Below are 14,634 nucleotides of genomic sequence, written 5' to 3'. Positions count from 1 at the left end.
AGGGAATTTCCTCACCCAAGAGTTTCCTATACTAATTATATCACAGGTCCATTCCTTTTTTTATTATCTGTATGAGATCTGAGTATGAGATACATCTTTAAAATCTGTGTAGAAAGAAAGGCCATATCAGGTTGATTTTCACGTTCAGATGTTAAGAACTTATTTAGATATACATAAATAAATTTGAAGCTACCTGTTAGAAAATGTAGAGGAAAAGATTAAAATTTCTATTCAAATATTCATGTTAAATAGCAGGAGACCAAACACATATTCATAAAAAGGATCATGCTTTTAAAACAGAGTTATGTTTAACACAGTAAGGGAAAGACAATGTGAAAGGAAGGAGGATAGAGAGAGGTATAGGCTAATTGTGATGTGTTCTTGCCTTACAACTGATGAAACAGGAAGAAAGCAGCTGGAAAATCCTATAACTATTTTTAGGCTGTGATTTTCTCTTATTTGCACTCCTACACTCCTTTGATGATGTAACTCAAAAATCTCCTTAGTCCTTCTTTGGAAAAAGAGCAAAAAAACCCAGAACAGCTTCATATATCAGAATCAGTAGAGACCAAATGTTACTTAAATACACAAAAATCTAGATAGTGTGGGGAGACCCTTCCTCCTGGGTGTTATAAAAGATACAAAATATGTTCACATAAAGTACATCAGAATAAATAAGCCATCCAGCAAGACCATTCCAGGCCGTCGGTCATGAAAATACAGGGAGAAAACACAAGAAATGCAGGCAGAGTGGTAGTTCAGATAAATCATGCTTGGAAACTAGATTGTATTATGTATGTTTAGACCTTTGTAACACACCCCCAGAATTTCTTATGATTCGTTACTACAAATCACATTACAACTTTGAAATCATGTAATTGTCTGATATAAACAACATATGATCCTACTGTGTTTGTTGATTACAAGTCAAAAAGTATATTTTAAATGCCTACTATGTGCCAGGCCCTGTGCTAAATGTTAAGGATACAAAGAAAGGTAAAAGATAGTCTGAGCTCTCAAGTAGCTTACAGTCTACTGAGGGAAAAAAACATGCAAACAAGTCATGTACAGAAAAGATGTATACAGAATAAGAAGGATAAGAACTAAATTGAGGGTGATCAAGAAAGGCTTCCTGTAAAAGGTGGGAATTTAGCCGCAACTTGAAGGAAACAAGGAAGCCAGGGATTAAAACAAAGTATTTGACCCAGGAGAACAAATGGTGGCTTGAAAGCTCACCTCAAACAAGATAGTTGTATTAATATTTTAAGATTATATGAGATTCCACAACAGATATGATGGCATGGATAAATTTGTTCATTTATTAGCAACATTAAACAAAGCATGAAGGTATGAAACAGAGAGAAGTGCCATGGAGAATACTCTGTATGAAATCTCAATGGAAGACATATCCCCTTTTAACAAAGAGTTTCTCCAAATGATCCAGTTTGCCAAGGATATTGTGCTGATTGTAGGTTGACAATCTTGCCTCAGAATGCCACAGAGCCCACTAATTGAGACCTATCAACCCTTTAAAGAGACTGAGGTAGCTATCCACATGTGAGTTTTCCTGCATGAATTCCTGCAGCACAGTATTCAAGTTTTCTTCTTCATTATTTTTTTTCTGTGTCATCTTTTCATGTCCTAGCTTCAAGTTCAAAATTTTTATTTTATAACATTCTTCTGGATTCTTTCATGAGAATTTTGATTTCATTTTAATTTACTTCAACTAATGTTCCATCTGATTCTGCATTTGGGAGCTTCTATTTCCACCATTCTCTTTTCAGAGAATACAATGATTTGGAGAATCTTTCTTTCATTAAAATAATCTTTCTCATGAGACTTGTGATTTCTTCCCTAATAGGTCTGTTTTCTCTATTTTTTTTTATCTTCAGAGAATCTTCTATTGCTTTTCTAAACCATTATGACAGTTCTTGGAGTTAGTCTATTGACATTTCAGGGGGCCCTATAGAGTGTGTTATAATTCTTTCACCATCTTTCCTTTGCTGCAAAGCATTGTTCAGTCATTTTGCTCTTGTCTGACTCATTGTGACTCCATATGGAGTTTTCTTGACAAAGATACAGAAATGGTATGCCATTTCCTTCCCCACCTCATTTTACAGATGAGATCCTGAGGCAAACAAGGGTAAGTGATTTGCCCAGGGTCACACAGCTAGTAAGTGTCTGAGGCCAGATCTGAACTCAGGAAGATGAGTCTTCCTGGTTCCAAGCACAGTACCCTATCCACTATGCCACCTAGCTGCCCAAAGTACCTGTCCATTAACACAGCTGTTTTCTTCAATTGTTAATTTCACCTCCTCAGTAAGTTCATACCTGTCTTCATTAGTAATTCTGCTAGTTTTTCTACTATGTCCTTCTACAAATATCCTTCCCACCATCAGTCATTTCCTGTTGGTCCAACCCTGTTGTGCTGATCCCTCAAAACCTACTTCCAGGTCTCTAGTCTCTTAAACCATTGAGGTTGGACAAAATCTGTGTCCCTCAAGGGATGCAGGGACCAGTTTAGACACTACCACAAGTAGACCACAAGCAGTCACTGTAGTTGGGTCTAGTCTTCACCTTTCCCAAGCCTATTCTTTTAGACACTATCTTCTCAGCAAGTAACTTCATCAGACCTAGGTTGAGCAAAGAGACTGGTCGGATTCAAAGGCCTCAACCTGCAAATGAGTTGGTAGAGGAGAATTTGGGTCAATGCTGAGGAGAAACTCTAGATGGTTAACCAAAAAAAAAAGACTAAAAGTTATGGGGAAAGAGGTGGATGATGGCTGTCTTCAAGTATTTAAAGGGTTGTCATGTGGAAGAGGACTTAACATTTTACTATATTTGAGCACAGAACCATAAAAAATGAATGAAGGTTACAAAGAAATAAATTTAGAGCTATCTATGATCTCTTGATCTATGACTTCGGATGCAGTGAGGTCTTCAAGTAGGGCTAAAGGACCACTTGTCCTTGTATGCTGGAGTAGAGCTTTTGGTTTGGATAGGAGTTGGATTAAATCGTTATTGATGTCCCTTACAACTGTAAAATTCTGTGAATCTGTGATCAATTAACAAGCATGTGTTAAACCCTTACTCTGCGTGAGGCCCTGTGTGACAGGTAAATATAGGGATATTTAGACAAAGGCGAAACTCCTTTCCCTCAAGATGGTTTTGGTCTAACCTGAGAGATGATATGGGCATACATGAGTATATACAATAATACATATACAGAGCTATGTGTGGTAACCTTGAAGAGGAAGGCTCTAGCACCTTTGGAGACCAAGAACAACTTGCAGCAAAAGGTGCCTTCAGCTGAGTCTTGAAGGAAACCATGGATTCTGAGAAGCAGAAGTGAGGAGAAAGCATTACAGATGTGGGGACTGGAAATGCAAAAACATGGAGACAGAGTGTCATGTGTAAAGAACAAGGAGAAGGCCAGTTTAGCTGGACTGTATGATGTATAGAGGGGAATGATGAATAAGAGTGGAAAGTAGCCTGGACACATCACATAAGAAAGAGAAGCTAGGTGCCACAGTGGTTAGACCTTGGGGCCTGGAGTCAGGAAGACCCAAGTTCAAATACAGCCTCAAATACTTCCTAGCTTTGTGACCCAGGCAAGTCACTTAAGCCTGTTTGCCTCAGCTGGAGAAAGAAATAGCAAACCACTCCAGTATGTTTGCCAAGAAAACCCCAAATATCATCATGAAGACTTGCACAGCACTGAAATGACTCAATAACAAAATTGCTTAGGTACATGCAAGAAAATGAAGGAAGCCTTTTATAGAAATGAGATTGAAATAAATGCTTATTAATAAGCAATGATTTAGGGAGATCCAGAGTTCTCCCCCTTTTTCTAAAGTTCTCATTTCAAGGCTCAGCCTCTGAAAACAGGATTTCTGATAGTAGATAAAATTAACATTCTCCTCTATCTAGTTATTGCCACTTCACCCAATCTCACAAGGAATTTAATCTAAAGTGAAACTCTGGGCCCATTGTGTTTTACTCAGGCTTAGGTAAAGGACATAGATTCTCTGTCTAAATTTCCCCGAGGCTGGGGGTGATTTAGAAGTAAAGTTACAGTCTCCTAGCTCCTCATTTGACTAGGCCCACCTTTCATTATAGTATTCATTCTCTCTCATTAATTATTAACCAATCAGAGTTGATTGTCACTATCAGGAACACCCAACTCTTCCAAAGGCATATAAACTGTAAGCCTACAACCATGAGTCTCTTTGGTCCAAAACAGATGGCCAAATGACCATTATTTGTATTAATAAAATGCTAGCATCATTAATAAAATGATTAACAACCCAGAAACTGTCTCTCAAACTTTTTAAACTTCATAAGATTAAAATTTTGGTCATATTTCAAAAAGTGCCCATATAGCCCATGGAAAGCCTTTATACTCAATTCTGTCCAACAAATATTTATTAAGTTCCCACTGTGTGCAATGCCTTGTGATAGGTATTGGGGAAAAAACACACAAAAAAGGGAAATCATTCCTATTCTCATTACAATAGTTAGTTTACATACTCGTCATGGTCAGAAACAGAAACTCAAGAACCTGTGTTTAAATCCTACCTCCATTGATTATTATCTGTATGACCATGGACAAGTCACTTTAACCTCTCTATGTCTCACTTTTTTCATATGTAAAATAAGGGAATTGGACCCAGGGGCCTCTAAGGCCCCTTCTAACTTTAATGCTATGATCCTATGTGAGAAAAAATAGATCATTTGCCACAACCAAGTACACTTAGTATCCAAAATATAGTTTAAAGGAGAAAAGGAAAGAATAGGGTTCAAAAAGTTACCACATATTCAAGCCATTCAGTCCATCATTGGTTAATATCTAGAAATTATATCCTTTCTCAGACCTTAAAGTAACAGAATTATTAATATCAAAACTTACTTAAATGTCATGGAAACTATAACTACCCAGAATAAATTAATAATTCTATTAAAATTTATGTCAATACTTCTTGCCCACTCCAACCTCAATGATCGTGTTTCAATTTCTACCTATAGATGTACCTGTTGTGCTTCCTCACAAGATTATAAACTTCTCAGGAAAAGAATTACCTCACTTTGGTCATTTTATCTGCAGCTCCTACTACAATGCTCTTAGAAATAGGCTTGACACCAAAAATTTAGTATCAAGAAAATTTATTATAAAGAAAGTCCAGAGAATTTAGACGTTTCTGGCCAGAAGTGGTCTCCACCCCTCTTCAGGAGGGGTGGGCCCTGAGTGCAAGGGAAAGTGTGCTTTTATGCAGTTGAATTTGGTGCAAAACCTCCCAGGCCGGGATTGCTCCACCCTTCCCAAGTTACACCTTTCCTTACATGTTTCCCCTTGATATGCTCAAGTATGTTCCCCCTCCCTTGGTCATACGTCTCATGACTCATTAATAAGGCTCTAATTTTATGCAAGGTGTATCAGATAATAGTAAGGAAGCTCATTAAGCAGGCGCACTAACATTTTTCAGGTGTCCTCAGGTTGACCCTAACTGGTCTGAGCTGGCTTGACCCTTATCTTGATTTTAGGGTCTTTATGGAACCATCAACTTACTTTTTATTGGCTAAGCCCGAGCCCACCTACAGTGTACTACTTCCTGGAGCTGTTGTTCTTTAAATCTCTGCATTATTCTACCTGTGGAAACTTAAGCCCTTCTAACTCTAACAATGCCTTACGCATAGGAGTTTTATAAATGTTTGTTGATTGACTCATAAATTTAAGTACTCTCTCCACTAACACAAATCATATTCTCTTCCTTTTGGCAAACACTCTTTGCAAAATTATCCAATAACAAAAGTTCAGTGTATCACTTTGTCCATTCTCAGAAGCCTTTTCCATCTTGGTGAGTCCTTTTGGAACTTATGGTCTCCTGCTATTGAGGTCTAGAGGTGTAGGGGTGCTGGGACCCCAAAATCACAACACATGGGTCCTGCTAGAATGAATTCGAGACAAGTCTTCTTACAGCCAGAGACAAGGTTTACTAAAGATCCTCCAAATTAGCCAGACTCTTAAGGAATCTGAGCATCTGTGAGCTATTGGCTAGATTGTAAAAATCTGAGCAGTGGCTAGATTTTAAGAATCTCAGCACCTTGATGTAGACAAGATGGACCTTATATACTGAAAGACTGTGGGAGGGATCTAGGAGTGGCCAAGTAGTAGTTTGGGGTGACTGGAGGAGGGGTTTAAGGAAGATCTGGATGGGAGTGGCCAGTAAGCCGAGGGAACAGAACACCTGGGACCTGGACCACTTGGCTGAGGAAGAATGGAGTCTAGATAGGAATAAGGGTGGGAAGTGACCAGGGGCCATCTGGAGGTAGATTGGGTTTAGCCAATAATGAAAGGCCCACTTCATAATATCATAGCCCCAGGCGAATGCCAGAGATTTGGCCATGTGGAAAGGTCCAGGATTTTTCCTTTTTGGGATCCAGATCCTATCCTCATTTTTGCCATAGTCTTTGAAGAATAGAAATTTAGAGGAAGAGTTTGAGTCATAAGCAAAGGTAATTGATTCCATGTTTACCAAGAAGCAACTGGTTAGGAATCCAAGATATAGCTAACAGGACTGTGATTTCCAACCTTAGTTTTTAAGTTCCACAAGTATCTTAATTATATCAAGAAGTATCATAATCTTCAACAAAAACTTACATTTTCATTAAAAAAAAAAGAAGTATCTGCAGGTTGTAGCACTTGAAAAGGAAGGCAATAGATGTAATGTTAAAAATTAGCATGGAAAACTACAGAAAGATGGGGAATTACTGCTCTAAGTTGGGCTAAGAGTATATTATTAGAATACTAGAATTTTGGGGGCAGCTAGGTAGTGCAGTAGATAGAGCACCAGGCCTTGGAGTCAGGAGAACCTGAGTTCAAATCCGGCCTCAGACCAAGCACTTGACACTTACTAGCTGTGTGACCCTGGGCAAGTCCCTTAACCCCAATTGCCTAAAAATAAAAATTTTAAGAAAAAGAATACTAGAATTTTAGATAATCCCCTCCTGGCTCTGATTTTTGTTTTCTAGAGTTTGCCATCATGCTTCAGCTGCAGTTTCACTCTGGAACTTCTCTCAATTCTGAAGGCCTTCATACCCTCTAGTATCCATACACTCCAGTATCCCTCTCACCCTGCAAAGAACCTACCTACACCATGCCAATAACAGGATATGGGACCTGGACCCCAAAAATACAACCCAGCTTTTGAACCTTCCCACACATCTCCACCTGGATAGCAATAATCCTTTCAACTGTCCTTTCATTGTGGCCCCACTCAGCTCAACCTTCAATTCTCTGTTACCTCTGACCCAGCCCAGCCCTTCATTGTGTTACTTTCAGACCACCCCAGGCTACTTTCCACCCTTAATCCCATCTATACCCCTTCTGTTACTGGGTCATCCCAGGCTATTTGCCACTCCTTGATCTTATCCAAATCTTCCCATGATCTTTTTCCCTATAAAAATGGTCAGTCTTATCCCTACCAGATGTGCAGATTCTTAAAACCCCATCTGCTTCTATTGGCTGCACAATAAACCTTGTCTCTGACTGAAAGACTTGAATGGTTGAATTCTTTTGAGACAGATCCATGCCCTTTTGTCCTTAATTTTGAGAGTTCCCAGCACCCCTAAATTGTGACATCTTCTCCCTTAGCCTATTGGTGAGTTCCTCCTGTGGCCTCCATTTTGGGCAGGGTCTCAGGCCTGCCAGTTTCATTCCCTTCCAAGCTTTAACTTCCTGGACATCAATACCATGCCCCCATTCAGTTGCCTTTCATTAACATTAGCCAATCAACAACATTGTAGTAGAAAATATGTTGAGTTGTGAGTCTGAAGAGGTCTAGGGATTTGGGGTGCTGGGACCCCAAGATCGCGGTACTGGGCGCTGTCTGAAAGAATTCAACTCAAATCTTCTTCAGCCAGAGGAAAAGTTTATTAGTGGTAAAACATATAGGCCGGGTGACGCCCATAAGGACAATCGGGCATGAGAGGTTCTCAGCCTTGTGGGCCTGAGATTCTCAGTATCTGAATGAGGGCCAAGGTGGATCTTAAATACTAAAGTAACTTTGGGTGGCCAGAGAAGGGGGTTGGGTAAAGGGTCTAGGTAACAATTCTAATTGGGGAGGTCTGAGAGATTGAATAGACAATGGGAATAAATAATGGAGGAACAGGAAGGCAGAAGTTTGAAAGGCATCTGCACAAAATCAAGGTGGGGCTAGGACTTTCAAAAGGAGACAAAGGAAGGCCTTTCTGGGGCCTATAGACAAGAGGGAGCCTAAGGCTTTCAAAGGGAGATGAGGGGAGTTGATTAGGAAATTTGAAGGTTTAAGGGTTTTCCGGGTCCTATAGACAAATAGGAGCCAGATTCTATTCAGGGCAAGGGTTGAAGGTGCATCTGAATAAGATCTAAAGGTAAGCTAGCGCTTTCAAGGGAGATGAGGGTCTGGGGCCTGTGAGTCAGATTCCCTTTGGGGCAAAGGGCGAAGATCTTGGCTTGGGCCCTGCCCTCATCAAGTCTACACACCTGGCTTCTGTTTTCAGCTCTGCCATTAACTTACCTATCTGCCTTGGCAAGACACTTCATCTTTCTGGGCCTCACCTTGTTCATCTATAAAGTGATGAGATCAGATTAGATGATTTTTAATGCTTATATCACTAAATTATCCATAATTCACAAATGAGAATATAAAGGAATGAGAATATTGGGTTTCAGTTTCATCACCTATAAAAAAGAGATATGGACTAAAATTTCTGTGAGATTTCTGTGATACTGATGGAGTGGGTATCTAAACCCCAGAAAGGAAAAACCCTGGACTTTCCCACATGGCCAAATCTCTGGTGTTCCCCTAAGGCTATAATCCCATCAACTGGCCTTTCATTATGGCTATACCCAATCTCCCAATTCGGTTAACCTAGCCTGGCCTTCCTTTGTCTTCCCTATGTATGGCCCCTGGCCATTTCCCACCCTTAATCCTAGCTAGGCTCCATTCTCCTTTGGCCACAAGGTCCAGGTCCCAGGAGTTCTATTCACTCCAGTTTACTGGCCACTCCTGGGTCCCTCCCACAGTCTTTCTGTATATAAGCTCCACCTTGTCTTCATTAAGATGCTCAGATTCTTATAATCTAGCCACTGTTTACCCACGTTCAGACTCCTTAAGAGTCTGCCTAATTTGATGGATGTTCTAATAAATCTTGTCTTTGGCTGAAAGAAGGCTTGGGTCAAATTCTTTCGAGCAGGACCCACATGTGGTGATTTTGGGGTCCCAGGGCCCCTGAGCCCCTAAACTGCATCAATACTTCTAAGGGTCTTTGCTCATATAATTCTAATACTCAGAGAATCAACAACAGAGCCAGGATTGGGATTTAAGAGCTGAGTTTCCAATTGGGTACTAAAACCAAATCTGGACTCATTTTCAAAAAAGAAAGCCTTACTTGTCCCCCTGTCTATGAAGGACAGAGCTACTTCAAAATATTCTGATGGGGGGAGGAGAGGGGAGGGAAGCTGTGCAAATCAATTTTCCTTAAAAGTTAGTCACTCCTTGGTTGAAAAACCAAAGCCCTTTCTGATAGACAGGTCAAGTTCAATCTTCTAACTTTACACATCTCTACTTTTGAATTACTCTCACACCAAAGGTTTCCCCAGGGAACATCAGAATCGTATTTATGCCTAGATCTCCATAAAAAAGATTAAAGACTCCTCAGTTCCCATTCAAACTGGGAGGCTAATACAGTACATCATTGAATATAGAATAAGCTTTATTTAACACAACAAAACAAATACAAACAACTTGCAAATGAGCCTATAAACAACTGAAACAACTCTCTCCTAGGATGAGCACTCATTTCCTCCATCATTTAGACAGTCCAGAAGCACTTAAGTGCCTACTGTGTGTCAAGAATTGTGCCAATCATGAGAGGCTGTGTAATGTCCATCAAACTTCTAGTATAGCCCAGGGCTTAGGCCTTCCCACCAAAGAAAAGCACTTCAGGTTACCACGGTCCAGTCCATTCCTTTAAAAGTTTATTTATCACGATTCCCGGACCAGTCTGGGTCTGCTTCTCCACATGGTGACTGGCACTAGCTGCAATTTGGCTTTGGCTCCTTTTTTGCTGCACAACTTTCTCCCCAAAGTCCTGGAGGTTTGGTCCAGGAATTCCTCTAATAGTCTGGAAATTCCTCTATTATTCTTCTATTGCCCCAATGCTACGGCTAACTCAGTGCCTGTGATTTCTGGTTTAGAATGGAAATTTCTCATTCACGCCTCCATCACTGCCTCCATCTGATGGCATCTCTGGGGCGACATAATTCCCTAGAAAATCTTGTGGATGAACAGGCTTCTCCTTCAGTGAAGTGAGTCTGAGTCTCTATGATGAGGATGGGATCTGGACCCCAAAAAGGAAAAACCCTGGACTTTGTCACATGGATAAATCTCTGGCATTCGCTTGGGGCTATAACACTATGACGTGAGCCTTTCATTATTGCCTAAACTCAATCTACCTCCAGATGGACCCTAGCCACTTCCCACCCTTACTCCTATCTAGACTCCATTTTCCCTTGGCCAAGTAGTCCAGGTCCCAGGTGTTCTGTTCACCCCAGCTTACTGGCCACTCCCATCCAGATCTTCCTTAGACCCCTCCTCCAGTCACCCCAAACTACTTGGCCACTCCTAGATCCCTTCCACAGTCTTTCAGTATATAAGGTCCATCTTGTTTCCATTAAGGTGCTCAGATTCTTAAAATCTAGCCACTGCTCAGATTTTTACAATCTAGCCAATAGCTCACAGATGCTCAGATTCCTTAAGAGTCTGGCTAATTTGGAGGATCTTTAATAAACCTTCTCTCTGGCTATAAGAAGACTTGTCTCGAATTCATTCAAGCGGGACCTGTGTGTCATGATTTTGGCATCCTAGCACCCCTAAACCTCTAGACGTCATCATCTAGGCGTATAGGTGTAGCTCCTTTCCTCCGTGTGTGTGTGTGTGTGTGTGTGTGTGTGTGTGTGTGTGTGTGTGTGTGTGTGTATCTAGCTCTCCTTTTGAAGGCCAAGTCTAAGGGTATAATCTAGACATATGAACTGGCCATGTATTATCAATCATCTCTACCTAGTGGTGTTAAAAGATAAAAGAAATAACTAAACTAGGTAAATTGTCAACATATTAGAGACTTAACTTGTTATGAGAATTTAACACCTCATTAAGGAGACACAAAAAAAGGATTCAGAGGAACCTCATTGGGCTACCTCAGGAACACCCTCTAAATCAGGAATTCTTAACCTTTTTAGTATCAGGGATCCCTTTGGTAGCCTGGTTAAGTGGATGAACTCAGAATAGTATTTTTAAATATAAAAACTAAAATAAATAGGATTAGAAGGGAAACCAATTATATTGAAACACAGTTATCAAAATAATTGATTATCAAAATATTTCTTAAAAACCAAGTTGATAGGTAACTTTTCCCTCCTAAGAACCTCTGCTCTCAATGTACATTTCTTTAAAAAAACAAACAAACAAACAAAAAAACTCCCTTCTTCTACCATCTTTATTTGGATAAGGAGGAGAACTAACAAGGTAACCTAAAATTGTTAACACTAAGGGAAACCATGTTGACAGAATTTAGAAAAACTGAATGATTTCCATTGGTATCATGTTTGAGGAGATGGTGAACCACAAGTCATGAAAATTAAGGCAGCCTAGGTCTACTTCAATTTCCTATTTCAAGTATCTCTTAAATTGAACCTAATTTTAAAAGGGAAATGAAAACATTGATCCATGTTATCACCAGCACAATATGAGTTATATAAAGCAACTAGATTTATGATATGTTATTTTATTAAAGGTCTTTTGGCAGTCTAAGAAGGCCCCCAGCAAATAGAGTGTATTGTATCTGGTAATAACATTCTAGCCTAGATCACAATTTTCCTAGTAACAATGATCCTACTCATAGATTATAACTTTGTCTGAGACTTAAAATTATCAATAAGGAAATTTCCCAATCTAAAAATGTTATTTCTCTATAGCAATTTTTCCACATACAGTATTAAAAACTCCCCTAAATAATAATACTTTGTCTTACAAATTTGATTTATTCCCATTGGGCCTACCCATTGTTAATGCTTTTTCCTAATCATTAACCATAGCCAACTCTCTAAGAGTTTCCCACTTAATTGTGCTTAGACACCTAAGCAACAAGCATATAGTAAGCCTAACTATATGCCAGACACTGTACTAAAAGCTAGAGTTACAAAATTCAAGCAAAGAGAAAGTCTCTACTCTTAAGGACCTTACATTGTAACAGGGGAAAAGAATACATAAAAGGGTGATAGGAGGAAGACATACCTTCATGGGGACATGGTGGCAAAGTCCAGGTTAGTCAGAAACACAGACAGAAGGTGAATAACAGAAGGAAGCATGACTGGCCTGGGACCATCCCCAAAATGGAGGACCACCCTTCCCCCCAGAAGGAATTCACCAATGGGTGAAGGGAGACAGTATGGTAGAGTAAAGGGATGTTCTGAGGTGAGAAGGGTCCAGGTGCTAAAGAATTTCCAGGGTGAGAAGGCAGTTAAATCATGGTGACAAAAGCTGGAATAGTCAGAAGTACAGCTGAAAGGGGCTTTCCTCTGTTCTCCAAAGTTTACTTCTCATTAACAGGGTATTTCTATGACTTTCCAACTTAGGTCATGGGAATACTTTTTGGTATTTAGCCTCTGCTACTGTGCATGCCTGTCTGTGAGATTTCCCTTTCACATCCCTTTCCCTAGACTGAGGAGGAGAGTGACAAGTTAGCTAGTACTCACTTAGAACTACATAGACAAAACCAAGTCTTAACCAAGACCAATTACAAATTGACTGAAGGCTTGGCATGGATTGTTTCTTCACAGTGCCTCAGAGCAAAGAGGCTCTTCATCTAGTAGTGGGTGAGCAGTCAAATTTTCTAAAACTTTGGTGGAGAATTCATTACAGCCTGGGCACTTGGGAGTGAGCCATGGCCCACAGATGCATCAGACACAACAGAGCTATACCATTTTAAATGGTTTGGTTATGCCTTTACCCCCACCACCACCATTAAAATCTCTTTGATTGCTCATCATGCCACACAAGTGGCCTTAAGCTCTAGAAGATTTTATTACCAAGGTAGAAATTTTGGCATAAAAGAAAACATATGCTTACTAATGGTTTTTGCCACTAGTATAGAATTCAAATAGAAAAAGGATTCTCTCTATATATGGTGTTCCAGATGTTCTTGTTTGCATGTTCTATCAGGCTCAGTAGAGAAAACTCCAGACACTGCAGAGTTTCCTAAATGAGATTCAAAATCTCATAACTCAGTAAACATAAAACTCAAAAAAACACAATCTCATGAACTCAAAAGAGTTCAGCTGAGCTAGCCACAGAAAAAATAAGTTGATAAAGAATGTTTATTATTCAAGGACACCAAGCATTTGTGTGAAACAGAGAACAATATTTTTAACATTAGCACATTTCAGTTGGTGATACATCATCTTGAGTCACAGAATAGCAGAGTTAAGAGCAACCTAAAGAAGGGCATATTGGCCACAAGGAAACTGCAACAAATTACCAACAAAGTCCCATACAGGAAAAACGATGACCAATAATGTCAGCAGAGAGAGGGATGAAGGGAAAAGGAAGTGGAGTAGTCATGTAGAGAGTTGTAAGGGATAAACAGCTAAAATGTACATGGGTTTCCACATAATGTCAAGAGGCCTAGGGGCCCCCAGGATGTTGGACAGATTGGGGGAAGATGTGGCTAATTCGGAAAGTAAAAAGGAAGAGATGGAGTGTGATCTGCATGGTGAAATGTGAATGCTAAGATACCAGGTATTGAAGTCTCTTCACCAATACCCAGTACAGTGCCTAAAAGTACACAGTAGGTACTAAATATATTTTGTTGAATAAATGAAATGACAAGAATATACAACAAATATAATAAATCATTGTTCATTTTTCCTTTCCAATAGAAGTAAAACAGTAGTTTTCCACCTTTGTGTGTCATGGACCCCTCTGGCAGTCTAGTGAATCCTCTAGACCCCCCCGCAGAAAAACATATTAGAATGCATAAAATAAAATACATAGAGTTAAAAAAGGAAGTCATTATTTTGAAATGAAACTATAATTTTTTTAAGTTCATGTGTCCTAGTTTAAGAACCCCTACAATAAAAGAATAAAGTAGTCAGTCAGTTTATATTTGATTGAAAGACTAACAAGGGAATGCATTTTTCTGATAATACATATGACAGGAAAATAAACTCATTGTCCTTAAGGAAGGAAACAAGCATCTATTAAGCACCTTTTAGTTGCCAGACACTAAGCTAAGCACTTTACAAGTATCATGTCATTTGTTCCTCATAACAACCTTAGAAAGTAGGTGCTATTTTTATCCTTATTTTACAGTTGAGGAAACTAAGGCCAAAACTTGCCCAGGGTCACCTTCCTAGGAAGTGTCTGAGGCAGGATTTGAATTCAGATCTTTCTGAGCCATAAACCCAGCACTCAATCCACTGCAATTTTTTCTTTAAAAAGTTTCTTTAAAAATCTCAAATCTGAGGGCAGCTAGGTGGTACCGTGGCTAGAGCACCACTCCAAAGTCAGGAGGACCTGAGTTCAAAACCGGCCTCAG

General features: G+C 39.6%; 1 long non-coding RNA gene across 1 annotated transcript in view; it reads right to left on the bottom strand.

Annotated features, from left to right (window-relative positions):
- The window catches only part of LOC144456696 (uncharacterized), a 204,138-nt gene extending 191,632 nt beyond the window's left edge, over positions 1-12,506 (bottom strand). Inside the window, exon 1 of the long non-coding RNA XR_013485713.1 lies at positions 12,333-12,506. This is a non-coding gene — a long non-coding RNA (uncharacterized LOC144456696). The remainder of the gene's footprint in view (positions 1-12,332) is intronic.
- Positions 12,507-14,634: the final 2,128 nt, after the last annotated feature.

The sequence above is a fragment of the Phascolarctos cinereus genome, unplaced genomic scaffold, assembly GCF_003287225.1.
Source record: "Phascolarctos cinereus isolate Bilbo 61053 unplaced genomic scaffold, phaCin_HiC Scaffold_4;HRSCAF=312, whole genome shotgun sequence".
Classification (NCBI taxonomy): domain Eukaryota; kingdom Metazoa; phylum Chordata; class Mammalia; order Diprotodontia; family Phascolarctidae; genus Phascolarctos; species Phascolarctos cinereus.
The sequence above is the reverse complement of the archived record's forward strand: the minus strand, read 5'-3'. Positions and strand labels throughout refer to the sequence as shown.